The following is a 14,375-nucleotide window of genomic DNA, read 5'->3' on the forward strand; positions in this document are numbered from 1 at the left end:
TACATATGGTACTCTATATGTAATTACGCATTATATACATATATATGTGTACAGGCACACACACACAAACACTTCACTTTTCGTTTGCACTCATTGCAAAACTCTCTGTTAAAATATCCTGTGCAGCAGAATATGTTTTAAAGATAATGTGTATATTTAAGATTTTTCCTTCCCCTCATTTCTGCAGTTCAATCCTAAACAATTATTTAGATAGTGAAGCAGGTTATCCACAATTAAGTGTTCATGAAAGCACTTCCTTTACCAAGTGTTTTCTAAATTGGCACTCATGTGGGTCTTCTTTAAGATACTCTACAAACACAGTTGCTAGCTTCCAGCTAAGAAAATAGGCTTTCAATCAAAATTCTTAAAAGAATGTCTCTCACTGATGAATAAATTACTGGAGAAGACAATAACAATTAAATTCCCCAGAGTGTACCAAATTTACTAATAGAAGAATGACTTCAAATTACCGGTAAAAGATTTTGTGTGAGAGATGATATACGGGCTTCCCTCATAGTCAGCAAAGAATCTGCCTGCACTGCAAGAGACCCAGGTTTGATTCTGGGAGGTTTGATTCTGGGTCAGGGAGATCCTCTGGAGAAGGAAACAGCAATCCACTTCAGTAATTCTTGCCTGGAGAATCCCATGGACAGAGAGGAGCAGGGCAGGCTACAGTCTATGGAGTCACAAGAGTTGAACATGACTGAGCAACTCAGCATAAATGCATAGATGATACAGATTTTCCATTTCTAATAATGACCTCTGTAGTATATATTTTTCATAATACATGTATTCACACATTTTCCCAATATGCTTATTTTCTAAACCAGTAGAAAACAAGCATGAAAATTAAAACAAAAGAAAGCCCTAATGTTAAAAATGATATAACAAAAAGAAGCATAAGAATGTTCTGACATATACTAGGCTTGAGGTTTTCATATCATCTTTGTCATAAAATAGATTAAATATCTTTGACCACAGTGCCAGAAAAACTACCATCTTCATTATCATTTAAATGAATATATTTCTACATCTATAAAACACTAACGGAAGCTGATTACTTAAATGGTAGAACTAATGTAATTTTTATGGAAATGTTATATCTAAGTATCTAAATTATAACAAGTAAAATTAGAATTTTTTTATATTTGGGGAACACTGAAGCAATATAGTACCTGGAAAAATTCTAAACAGGATGATAAAAAATAAAAGTCTATTGTTGAAAGCTTTATTTATAATCAAGTACACTATGATAATGGATAATATAATTGTCAAAATATGTAATAACTACATTTTCATGTATTGAAGATAATATTTAATCAAAATTTAGGCTACTTTTCACTATAGGGAGTATGTTAACATAAGATGATTACAACAATTGTTCAAAATACAATTACATAGAAAGGTATTAAAGATATTTAAATTGACAATCATAAATTCTGACCAAAAAATGACTATCCCATAGTAGGTGTCAATCTTCCTATTTATAAAATTATGATAAAAAGTTTGATTTTGCTTCTTGTTGGGATTTTTTATAAGAAGCAGATGAAATAATTTAAAAGAATATTTTATATGTATAATACACTTATTTTTATTAATGATTTAAATATATTCCCGTCAGTTTGTTGATATAATGATAAAGTAAACATCTTCCCCATTCCTGTCCGTCTCCTGTTCCTCTTTCCCCTGGAAATAGTACTTTTTTTCTTCCAGTGATCACTATCCTATACTCTGAGGGTAAGATGGTAAGTAACTCATAGGTTACAGAAATACTATGGACCTAATGGAAGAAGATATTAAGAAAAGGTGGCAAAAATACACAGAACTATACAAAAAAGATCTTTGCATCAGGTGGCCAAAGTATTGGAGCTTCAGCTTCAGCACCAGTCCTTCCAACGAATATTCAGGGTTGATTTAATTTAAGATTGATTGGTTTGATCTCTTCACTTTCAAAGGGACTCTCAAGAGTCTTCTCCAGCACCACAATACAAAAACAGCAATTTTTTGGTGCTCAGCATTCTTTATGATCCAACTCTCACATCCATACATGACTACTGGAAAAACTATAGCTTTGACTATATAGACCTCGATCAGCAAAACATTGTCTTAAGAATATTATTTACCAAAATTAATCTTAACAAAAGAAAAACCAGCTCTAGCAGTTCTTTCTGGAGAAGGCAATGGCACCCCACTCCAGTATTCTTGCTTGGAGAATTCCAGGGACGGGGGAGCCTGGCGGGCTGCTGTCTGTGGGGTCGCACACAGTCGGACACGACTGAAGTGACTTAGCAGCAGCAGCAGTTCTTTCATTTTTTTGTACTTTTCCATTTCCTTTTAGTTTTATTTTGTGCCTCTTCAGTTCAGTTCAGTTCAGTTCAGTCACTCATTCGTGTCCAACTCTTTGTGATCCCATGAACCGCAGCACGCCAGGCCTCCGGGTCCATCACCAACTCCTGGAGTTTACCCAAACTCATGTCAATTGAGTCAGTGATCCCATCTAACCATATCATCCTCTGTTGTCCCCTTAATATAATTTTATATTTTTAATATATATATAATATATAATTTTATAAAATAAAATGTAATTTTATTTTAGAGACACATTATGACATGGAGAAAAATACCTTAAGTACTTGCCATCCTTCAGTGACATTGTTGTTGTTTATTCTCTAAGTCATGCCTGACTCTGCAACCCCATGGACTGCAGCCCACAAGACTCCTCTATCCATAGGATTTCCCAGGCAAGAATGCTGGTCACCATTTCCTCTCCAGGGGATCTTCCTAATCCAGGGATCAAACACATATCCCTTGCATTGGCAGGCAGATTCTTTACCACTGAGCAACCAGGGAAGCCCATAATGACATTGTGAAACTACAAATATGCATCCTATTTTATATATAAACACATAGAACTTTATATATATATATTGTGTGTATATATATATATATATATAAAATATATATACAACTTCTGGAATATACATAGGGTTGTCCAGGAAGTGTTAATGATGCGGGTTCTACAAGCAATAAGCCAGAAATGAAAAAACTTATGTAGAAATTGTGACCTGAAGGAATATATTTAACCTCGCTGATCCTCATTTTATCTATTTATAGTGCTAACCATACCAAAATATCATTCAGATTAAAAATTTTCAAGCTAGGTAATGGAAAGTCCATGAAATACTAGCTAATATAAATTTGGAATAGATGTTTCATATTATTTTTATTAATTATTTTTATTTTACGTGAAAGAGATTACTTGCCAGAGTATGCATAGCACATACATCACAAAATGGATGTTCTCTGTAAAGCCCTGCAGCCAACTTGTGAATTACTTATGACCATGCCCATTCTTCTCATTGTTTCCCTAGAAAACAATTTCTATGTGCATTATCAAAGGACAGTCACACCAGATGGAGAAGACATTACTCAAGACTATTACAATAGGAGGGTCTAGTCTGAGATGGTTCCCAAGGAAGATTCTGAATTCCCCTTCTGTCAAGAACATACCAAATCCACATCTACATACAGAGTAATTCCTCCTAACGATATCATAACTGTGGGCTGACTCAACTGCTGCCTCTCAACAAACAAAAAAGGGACTACACTGAGACTGGAAGGAAACATGGAGCCGTGGCATTGATGGGAATGTCCTGCCCCATCCAGGACACAGAGGCTTGCAGCAGGGAAAAATGTCCCTAAAGAGCCTGTACTAAGGTTCACCCACCATGTGGCACAGCAAAGAAACAGCAGCGCAAAAGGCATACTGACTATATGTAAAGGAAACCCATTCACTAACCCTAGAGTAAATGCCAAATGGCTAGAGAACTGCTGAAACTCTCTTAGGGGCCAGAGGCACAGAGAGCATTTTTGTGCCCCATCTCTTGATAGCACAGATTGGAACATGGTTCAGGCACTCTTGCCAGCCTTCCAGGACCACACCAGCACACTCCAGGTCCCTGGCCCACATCACCTTCAGCTGGCACCCAAGGCAGCCACAGCGCAACATCCCTCAGACTCTTGCCCACCTGCCCCAACTCCAGCTCTCCCACCAAGAAACCATGGAATGGAACAACCAGGATTCCTCCAGTCCACGCCCACTGCAGTGCTAGCCTTTCTGCCAAGACAGCCTCAGGGTGACATGCTCTAGCACCCTCCAGGCAATTTTCTCTCCAGATCCATGTGGCCTGCCAATGCCATCAGCCCACAGAGTCTACATAGAAGATGTGCTGACAGAAAGCCAGGAGAAGCAACTTCAGGACCAGGAGAAGTAACACTTTCACCTAATTCATTAACAAAAAACAAAACAAGAAATATGAAGTTAAAAAAAAATGAGGACAAAGAGGAATATATTTCAAATAAAGGAACAAATTAAAAGCCCAGAAAAAAAAAAAAAGAAAGAAACAGAGATCAGTGATTACCTGAAGAAGAGTTCAACTAATGTTCATAAGTATGCTCCTCAAATTCAAGAGTAGAATGGAGAATCACAATGAAAAAAAGTTACAAAATATAAGTAAGAACCAAGTAGATCTGAAGAAGACCACAACTTAAATGAAAAATACACTAGAGGAATCAACATCAGATAATCCAAAAGAATGGATGAGGGATCTGGAAGACAAAATAGTAGAAACCAGTCAATCAGAACAGCAAAAAGGAAACAAAAAGAATTTTTTAAAATGTGGGTAGTTCAAGGGACCTAACGTTTACACTGTAAGAGTTCAAGAAAGAGAAGAGAGAAAGAAAAGGGCAGAAAACTTATCTGAAAAAATAACGGATGCAAATCTATCTATATACATGAATCTCATGGTAAGCACAAAACAAAACCCTATAGTAGATAAAGAGATAACAGTGATAAATTGAAAGAAGGTGAGACATAAAATTAAAGAAAATCCTCAAGCCACAACAGAAGAGACCAAAAGAAGAAAGAACACAGAGGAACTATAAAAACAACCAGAAAACAATGAATGCAATGGCAATAAACGCATACCTATCCCTTGGAATACAAGGAGATCCAACCAGTCCATCCTAAAGGAGATCAGTCCTGAGTGTTCATTGGAAGGACTGATGTTGAAGCTGAAACTCCAATACTTTGCCCACCTGCTGTGAAGAGCTGACTCATTGGAAAAGACCCTGATGCTGGGAAAGATTGAGGGCAGGAGGAGAAGGGGACGACAGAGGATGAGACAGTTGGATGGCATCACTGACTCAATGGACATGAGTTTGAGTAGACTCCGGGAATTGGTGATGGACAAGGAGGCCTGGCGTGCTGCAGTCCATGGGGTCACAAAGAGTTGGACACGACTGAGCGACTGAACTGAACTGAACTGATCAATAATGACCTTAAATGTCAGTGGAATAAATGCTCCAATCAGAAGACATAGCATGGCTGAATGGATAATAAAACAGCACCTTCCTATGCTGCCTACAAGAGATTCACTTCAGATCTAAAATATATACTGAAAGAGAAATGATGAAAAAAGATATTCCAAGAAAATGGAAACAAAAAGAAATTGGTATGGCAATACTTATCTCAGACAAATAGATTTTAGAAAAAGACTAATAAGACACAAAGAAGGGAATTACATAATGATAATGGGAAAAATCCAACAAGAAGATAAAATAATTATAAATATCTATGCACCCAACATCAGAAAACTTAGCTATATTAAACAATTGTTAAAAAAACATAAAGGAGAAATTGACAATAATGTAATAACAGTAGGGGATTTAAATGTTCCACTTACATCAATATATAGATCATCCATACAGAAAATCAATAAGAAAACATTAGCCTTAAATGATACATTGGATTGGATAGATTATATATATGTGTATGTCTGTGTGTGTGTGGGGGGGGGGGGGGGTGGGTATTCAGAACATTCAGCCCCAAAGCAACCAAAGATAATTTCTTTTCAAATTCATATAGAACATTTTCCTGGATAGATCACATCTTAGGCTATAAAACAAGTTACAATAAATTTAAGGAGACTGAATTGATATCAAGCATCCTTACTGAGCATAATGGTATGAAATGAGAAGTAAATTATAAGAACAGTGAAAAAACACAAATATGTGGAAACTAAACAAAACATTACTAAAACAATCAACAGGTCAACAAATAAAGACAGAAATTTAAAACTTGAAACAAATGAAAAAAGGAACACATTTTTCAAAATCTATGGGATACTGCAAAAGCAGTCTAAGAGGAAAGTTCATAGCAAAAAGGCCTATTTCACTTACATGCGAAATCTAAAGCAAACAAAACAAAGCAGAAACACTCATAGATACGGGAAAAAAAATGGTGATTGTCTGAGAGAAGGATTGGGCAAAATAAGTTAAGGGTGTTAAGAGGTACAAACTTCAGATTATAAATAAGGGAATGTAATGTACAGGATGGGCTTCCTGGGTAGCTCAGCTGGTAAACAATCTGCCTGCAATGCAGGAGACCCCAGTTCAATTCCTGGGTCAGGAAGTTCCCCTAGAGAAGGGATAGGCTACCCACTCCAGTATTCTTGGGCTTCCCTGGTGACTCAGATGGTAAAGAATCTGCCTATAAGGCAGGAGACCTGGGTTCAATCCTTGGGATGAGAAGATTCCCCTGGAGGAGGGCATGGCAACCCACTCCAGTATTCTTGCCTGGAGAATCCCATGGACAAGAGGAGCCTGGCAGGCTGTAGTCCTTGGGGTCACAAAGAGTCAGACAGACACAACTGAGTGACTAAGAACAGCACAGCACAATGTACGTGATATAGAGACAACAATACTATAACTGTGTATAGGGGTAAGAGTTGACTCATTGGAAAAGACTTTGATGCTGGGAGGGATTGGGGGCAGGAGGAGAAGGGGACGACAGAGGATGAGATGGCTGGATGGCATCACTGACTTGATGGACGTGAGTCTGAGTGAACTCCGGGAGTTGGTGATGGACAGGGAGGTCTGGCATGCTGCGATTCATGGGGTCGCAAAGAGTCAGAGACGACTGAGCGACTGAACTGAACTGAACGTGTTAATTAGACTTATCACGGTGATCATTTCATATTATATGTGAATACTGAAGAACAATGTTGTACATCTAAAATTAATGTAATGTTGTAAGTCACTATATTTCAATTTAAAAATAGAGTATTGCCATAAGAGTCAATGAGGGAAAGAATGAATTCAAATCTGTTGAAATACATAAAAGGCAGGAAAGTGTTCAATTGTTGGGGTTAGTTGGTGGAAAAGTACTATTGTTATATATTATATATTGTTATATATTAGTGGAGATTTTGTTTAATGTGATCAGGCCATTTGTGTTTGCTAACTGGTGTTTATGAAAGTTAGTCTCCTACCTTCCCACAGAGACTGGGAGATAGGGTTCTACCTTTCTTGATTACGTTTCTAGCATCCTAGGATGCAATACTGCAAGAGATTATGAGGAGATTTACATCTCAAACGGGCAGGGAAAGTATTTATAAGTGAAACTCTTCTAAAGCAGACGCTCTAAGAAAAGTCAGGAACCTACAGTCAGGATGAAACCTGTCTTAAGTTTAGCCAAGCTGAGGGAAACATCAAGGCCATCTTGGTAAGCATTAAGTCCAGTGATCTACCCCAAATACATCACTATTCAAAACAGCATGCTTTTTAAATTGTATTTAGGCCCCTGTCATGGGAGCTATAATACTTAACTATTGTTAATTATTTGGACAATCCCTAAACATAGTACTTTAGAACAATAATTTGTTATTGTTCATGAGTTAGCTGATCTGGATGGGGTTGAAACTGTGAGTTTTACTAGAGACTCAGCTGAGGCTGAAGGTGCAATAGCTACCCACGGAAAAGTCTTCCACATGGCATTGATGGAGGTGCAAACATTAGCTCATATGCATAATTCAACCTTCTGCTTATATCATGTCTCCTAAATTCTCTTTAAACAGTGCAAGTAATGTGACTGATCTCAAAGTCAAGAATCCCCGAAGTACACCCTGACCACAGTGGAAGGGGGAGGAGAGTAAACATGTGCTATTAAGTAATCCAAAATATTATCAGAAGTGTTTTTTAATTTTCCCCATTATATCTTCAGCCAGAACCTTTCAGAATACATAGATAACTCTTTCACATATTTCCATATGAATAGTTTGATTCTCTTTTATTTCCTAAATATTTACTCATTTCTTAACGTGATAGGAACTGTTGAGTTGCTGAGCATACTATAGTATGCAAAAGCACACATGGTCTCTTTCCTTATGAAGACATTGGATAGATTAAACATAGTATGTATGGAGTAAGGAGATAGTTGTAGCATTATTATATTTGTATTTTGAACAGATCACTGCTATGAGGATAGAGAGAACTAAAGAGAAGTGAAAGATATATAAATGGTGAACTTGACTGTGATGGATTAAACTTGGGGATAGTATCAGTTCAGTTCAGTGGCTCAGCTGTGTCCAACTCTTTGCGACCCCATGGACTGCAGCATTCCGGGCTTCCCTGTCCATCACCAACTCCCAGAGCTTGCTCAAACTCATGTCCATTGAGTTGGTGATGCTGCCCAACCATCTCATTCTCTGTTGTCACCTTCTCCTCCTACCTTCAATCTTTCCCAGCATCAGGGGAATAGTATAGGTATCCCTTGATTTCCTGAACTGGGAAGAGGCTGGTAATAAATTCAATTTTAGACACATTGAGTTTTGGATTACTTTTAACACATTTTTAAAAAGAGAGATAAAATTAGTTGCTGGCCTGTTTACAACAGCCAAGACATGGAAGCAACATAATTGTCTATTGAAAAAGGTATGGATAAAGAAGATATGGCACATACATACACAAAGGAATATTACTCAGTCATTTAAAAAGTATGAAACAATGCCATTTGCAACAACATGGATGGGCTTAGGGAGTGTCATACTGAAAGAAGTCAGAAATATGGTAGGACATCCCTTATATGTGGAATCTAAAAAGAAATGATACAAATGAACTTACAAACAGAAACAGACTTACAGTCTTAGATAATGAACTTATGGTTGTCAGGGGTAAGAATGGGGAGGGAAGGGATAGTTAGGGAGTTTGGGATGGATATGTACATACTACTATATTTTGAATGGCTAATCAACAAGGACCTATTGTATAGCACAGGGAACTCTGTTCAATGTTACGTAACAGCCTGGATGGGAGGGGAGTTTGGGGAATAATTGATACATGAATATGCATGGCTGAGTCCCTTCACCATTTACCTGAAAATGTCACCAACCATTGTTAATCAGCTATACTCCAATATAAAATTAAAATGTTTCAAAAATAAATCAAACATAAAAACAGTTAGCTTCTGGCTATACCAGTTTGGAACTTAGAGGAGAACATTGGGCTAGAGAAATAATTGTATAAGTCTCAAGGACTAGTGAAGTCATGGGCTTTCCTAAAGTAGCCTAGGGGGAAAAAGTACAGAATAAGAAGTGAAGGAATGAAAGTTGATTTTAAAAAGAGTTTATGTGTTTTGTATTGTTTTCTTGTCTTCAGTTGCTTAATTGGAAGAATCCTTTTGAATTAGCATTTTCATTAAATCTCCTAGGATGGAGGCACATAATGCTGAGATGGAGGAAAGAATGAAGGACTTTGAAAAGCCATTCTGTTCCCTTCCTTAATGGGGAAATACTGAACATTTAGCATATGGTTGCACCCTCCACTTCTTTCAAGAGTGATACTTATAACTAGTCTCAAAATGATCTCCAACAAATACAGAATAAATCTCTTAGCTAAGTGCTTTTTGCAGGCCAGATTTAGGAAGAATAGGAAATGTAAAAGTATTGAAAAGAATGGAATTAAGGAGGAGAACAATAACTTTTATGAAAAGTAAAGAACAAATTAAAATATGGTTAATATTAAAATGTGAATGGGCAGGCTTATGCTTTTATTTGTTGACAAAGCACGACTGCCATTTCCATAAATTTCATCAAATGTGATTCATTTACTCTTTCATAATTAACAATTTCAATTGTCTTTCAATGTGTATAAATTCTAAATGAGATGATAAGGAGCATGGCTAACGCACAAACCCCTTGGGCTCCCTTGCTGAGGGAACGTCATAAGAAACTATCTTGCCATGAGGATGCTTCAGGGAAGTATCAGTTTTAAGGCCCCACCCTCTAAGCTCAGTTTGGACATCTTTCCAAACACTATGTGGACCCTTCACTCTGTCCATGGCTCTTGTTTCCTTTATTAGCCAGATTTTTTCAGATAAAATGATGGAATATCTGACCAAACCACCTTTAATATATTAAAGGAATATATTATTTAACAAAACTGAAACAAATACAGCTGATCAGTGGCTCAGAGAACACCAGCCAGGTATGCTTGTCCTCAGTGTCTCATCATAGATAGACCATTCTCAGATTTGCTCTCTCTATGGGGATAAGAGATTATGATGGAGACTTCAGATCCTCTCAGCCTCATTTCCCCAGGAAGGAGTTAAACTTTTCCCAAGACAGAAAGAAAGAAAGAAAAAAAGAAAGAAACATGATGGGATTGCTTGTCACTGTGAAAGGTCCATTGACGTTAGAAATCTACAGAGGAACCATTAAGACTCATTTTATTATCAGTCTCCAATTTATAAAATCTTAACTTTATGCACTTAAAAACACTGTAAGTAGGATATATATGAGGTGCAACTTAATGAATTACAGAGTGGACATGTTAAACTCTTACTAGAATATCTCCATTTGTTTCTTTAAGCATGGTATAGGGTAAAGGAAATTAATATTTTATTGTTAGAACTCTAGCACTGTGATATATGTCAGATGTGGTCAAAATTTAATCACACTATCATTCAGATTTGCAAAGAAAATGTAGTTCTGTATTTTTTCCATAACTGATCCAATCATCTTTTCCTCACAACTCTCTACCTTTAGAAATGAAGAAACTTAAGCTTGCCGATTAATACTATATCAGTATCTTCACACTTAAGTCATCTGTGCTGTGAGTCAGCCAATTTAAAGTTCAACTTTTTCTCAGTCCTATTTTAAAGACTTTAACAAAAAGAAGTGTCTTTGATTTTTGCTTCTACTCAGTGTTTCTGACTCACCTCCCTCCTTCACCTCCTTAGACACAGCATCTGAGTGTATGGGAGGAGTGCTATTTACATAAATTCAAGTGATGGGAAAGAGTGAGTTTTGAATTCTTGAGTGTTTTCCGGAATCTCAGTGGCCAGTCAAAGGTTATCCTTGTCTCATCCCAGAAATAGTGACAGTTAAGGCATTATGGCCACACTAGGTACCCTTAGAGAGGTGACTTGAGACCACAGCAGAGTTCATAATGCATAGCATCGGCCTCTAGTCACCGAGCCAAGCAAGAGAGGCAGCCTCTTTATCCTGACTCCAGTTCTCCATAACTGCTTAATGTTGCACAGGGAAACTGCATATCCTGTCAACCTGGGCTGGTCACAGGAAAGCAGGAAAACCGTCTCAGTCTGATCCACCTGAACACTGCTGCTGTATTACCAAACTCAAGTTGATAAAAGACACACCTGTACCTTCTTCCCAGCGTCCCACATAGAGAGTGGTCATCATCCTTTCTGACTCCACTCCACCACCATCAAGTTACTGGACACCCTCACTTCCCATAACACATTTAGAGCTTCGGCTGAGAGATATGTCATAGGCAATCCCTCAGCATTGCTACATCAATGCCACCCCCCCACCCCGCACCATACTCTGCCCCCCCCTCCGCCACTGCCGGCAAATCCACCCAACTTGAAAGCAATGAATTTTCCACATATGATTTCTCTGGCAAGGATTTCTATCATATTTTTCATTTTCCTAGCTCATGTTCAACTTTAAAAGTGGCAAGGTCAACATTTCCATACTGAGAGAAACTTAATGATTACTCCATTTGACTCTTCTTAACAAAAGAAGAGGAAATTCCTTCTTTCTATCAGCTGCATTTTAAGACTATTTCCATAAAATGATCATAACATATCAACAAGCACTCTGTTCTTCATGTTAACAAAGTCAGGATGCCATATATAGGTGTATCCCATATATACACATGCATATATATTCTCATTTAATATTCTTAACTTCCTGTGGAATTACTATTCTAATTTTAGACAGAAGAATCACAGAAAAGCACAGAAAGTTTTAGAATCTTGCCCAAGTTTCCTCACAGTTGATATAAAACTAAATTTTGACTTTCGAACCCACAGCTGTTTAGTTTCAAAGATCACTCTTCCTACTCTAAAATGGAAACTTTTTCACATAAAATGAACAATGTACCCAATGACTTTTTCTCCAACACTGCTGGAAAGAATAGTTTGAAAATACCATGGCTAAAAACCATATGTGACACAGATATCAAGAAGCAATTATACTATAACTTTGCAGACTTGTGTAGACCTCAGTGGGTGGACACCTCTGAAATGAGAAGTCTGGAAGCATAGTAGTGGCCTGGCCTGCCGGACCTGTTAATGTGCTCTTTCAACTGTGCTTAGAATTCTACTCAGACTGTCTTGCAGTCTTTAAACCTTTAAAGTCTTTTAAGTCATTAAACCTTTCTCCCAGTAAAGCCATTGCTTTTCAAGTTGGTATCAAACAACCTTTATGCTTTTGGGTCACATCTTTACTTGTCTATATTATTATTTAGTGTTTTTATTTAAATAAAATGTTTATATTTGAGCAAATTTATTTTTAAGACAAATTACATATTACTACATTAAGGGAAACTGGTAGCGCTTATAATAAGTAGGTGACCATAAATATAAATAGAAAAAAAAATTATGCCATTTAAAAAGCTTAAATTAAAAAAAATGAAGTTAAAGTAATAATGTAATTTCTTAAATGCAAACATTTTTAAATGAGAAGAATGTAGCTGATTAATAAGCTGTACATTTATATTTGTTTGGACATAATTATATTATTAAAGATATGGTAGCCTTACACTCCTAAGAATATTTTACTTTAAAATTTTGGTTGGTCTTGACAGAAACTTAACCTAGAGGAATTACTGGATTTGAGACACAAATCTGATCTATTTATAATCTCTTATTTCACTTGTATTACCCCTATTTTCCATACCACTGAACCTACAAATCTGCACCAGAGCCTGTTGAGTGCCTGAGTTCATGGCTGAGAATTTTTCTCCTGTGAAAGGGTGTATCTCTTGGTGCTCAGACCACATAAACATACCGCAAGATGCCTGAGCAAGGCTTCTCCCTGGCTGCTTCCCTGTGTTTCATTAGTACTGGAACATGAGAGTGGAGAACAGACTCTTAATTAGATGAGAAACACGGCAGTAATTCGGGTGGAGGATGATACATATAAATTGAAGACCCCAAGTGCCTTATTGTGATAATTATTTTACAGTATATATGTATAGTAAAGCATCACATTGTACATGTTAAACTTACCCAGTGTTACATGTCAATGATATAGTAACAAAGCTGGAAGAATACTGCATACTGGACATATACCTAGTAAAATTTAAATGTCTGTCATATTATATAAGATTATTTTGCCCACCATCTGTGCTGAGCATATCCCAGGTAAAACCTACTGATCAAGATGGTAAACTGGTGGACGATTAGTTTCGAGATGTGTATATTCATATGTGAGACTGGTGGTGGGGAGGGGCGGCTGTGTTCATGGACCTGTGGGTTTGCATAGTTAAACTGGTTCCATTTGAATCAGGAAGAACGTTTACTCTCTGCCTCACAGTCATTGTATCACAGATGTTGAAGGGAATTGAACTTGGCATAACAAAGCCCACTCTGGAATGCTCTTTTGGTCACGGAGTGCTACACCTCACTGTGGACAGTCCAGCTGCAGCCAATCCTCACTCACAGAACTTCCCATATCACAGCACAGGGTAAACAGAGCCATTCTGACCTTAAGATACATAATACTAGCTGCTGGAAGAGGAAATAAAATGGATCCTAGCACAAAGCCTCAAGCCAAAGAGAGGGTTTTTCCCCCTATCAAGTTAGATAAAAAACTGGGGAGAAATGAGACTTAAGGGGTATGAGGGGTACAACCTATGGAATGTTTAACACACTTTTCATCTCAATTAGTCTTATATATAATATAGAGTCTAAACAAATCATCTCCTTCTAAGTCATAATTTTTAAATTATCCCCCAAGCTTTCAGTAAAGCTGAATAGTTGTGTGCTATTGTAGACAATTAAAATTTGGCCTGGCTTAGATAAATATGATCATTATTTGATCACCACTGACACTTTCTTAAAGAAACAAAGGGGGTTATAGTCTAGGAGTCCAACCAAAGTCAAGATGGGGAAAACTGGGATGAGTGGAGAACGCTTTGTAACATAAAACTAAAGCTGCCCAGTGCTCATATGCTGCCCATGCATTCCATCCATAAAGGAGGAAAGAGATTCTGGAAGAAGAAGAGAG

The sequence above is a fragment of the Capra hircus genome, chromosome 16 (genome assembly GCF_001704415.2).
Source record: "Capra hircus breed San Clemente chromosome 16, ASM170441v1, whole genome shotgun sequence".
Lineage (NCBI taxonomy): Eukaryota > Metazoa > Chordata > Mammalia > Artiodactyla > Bovidae > Capra > Capra hircus.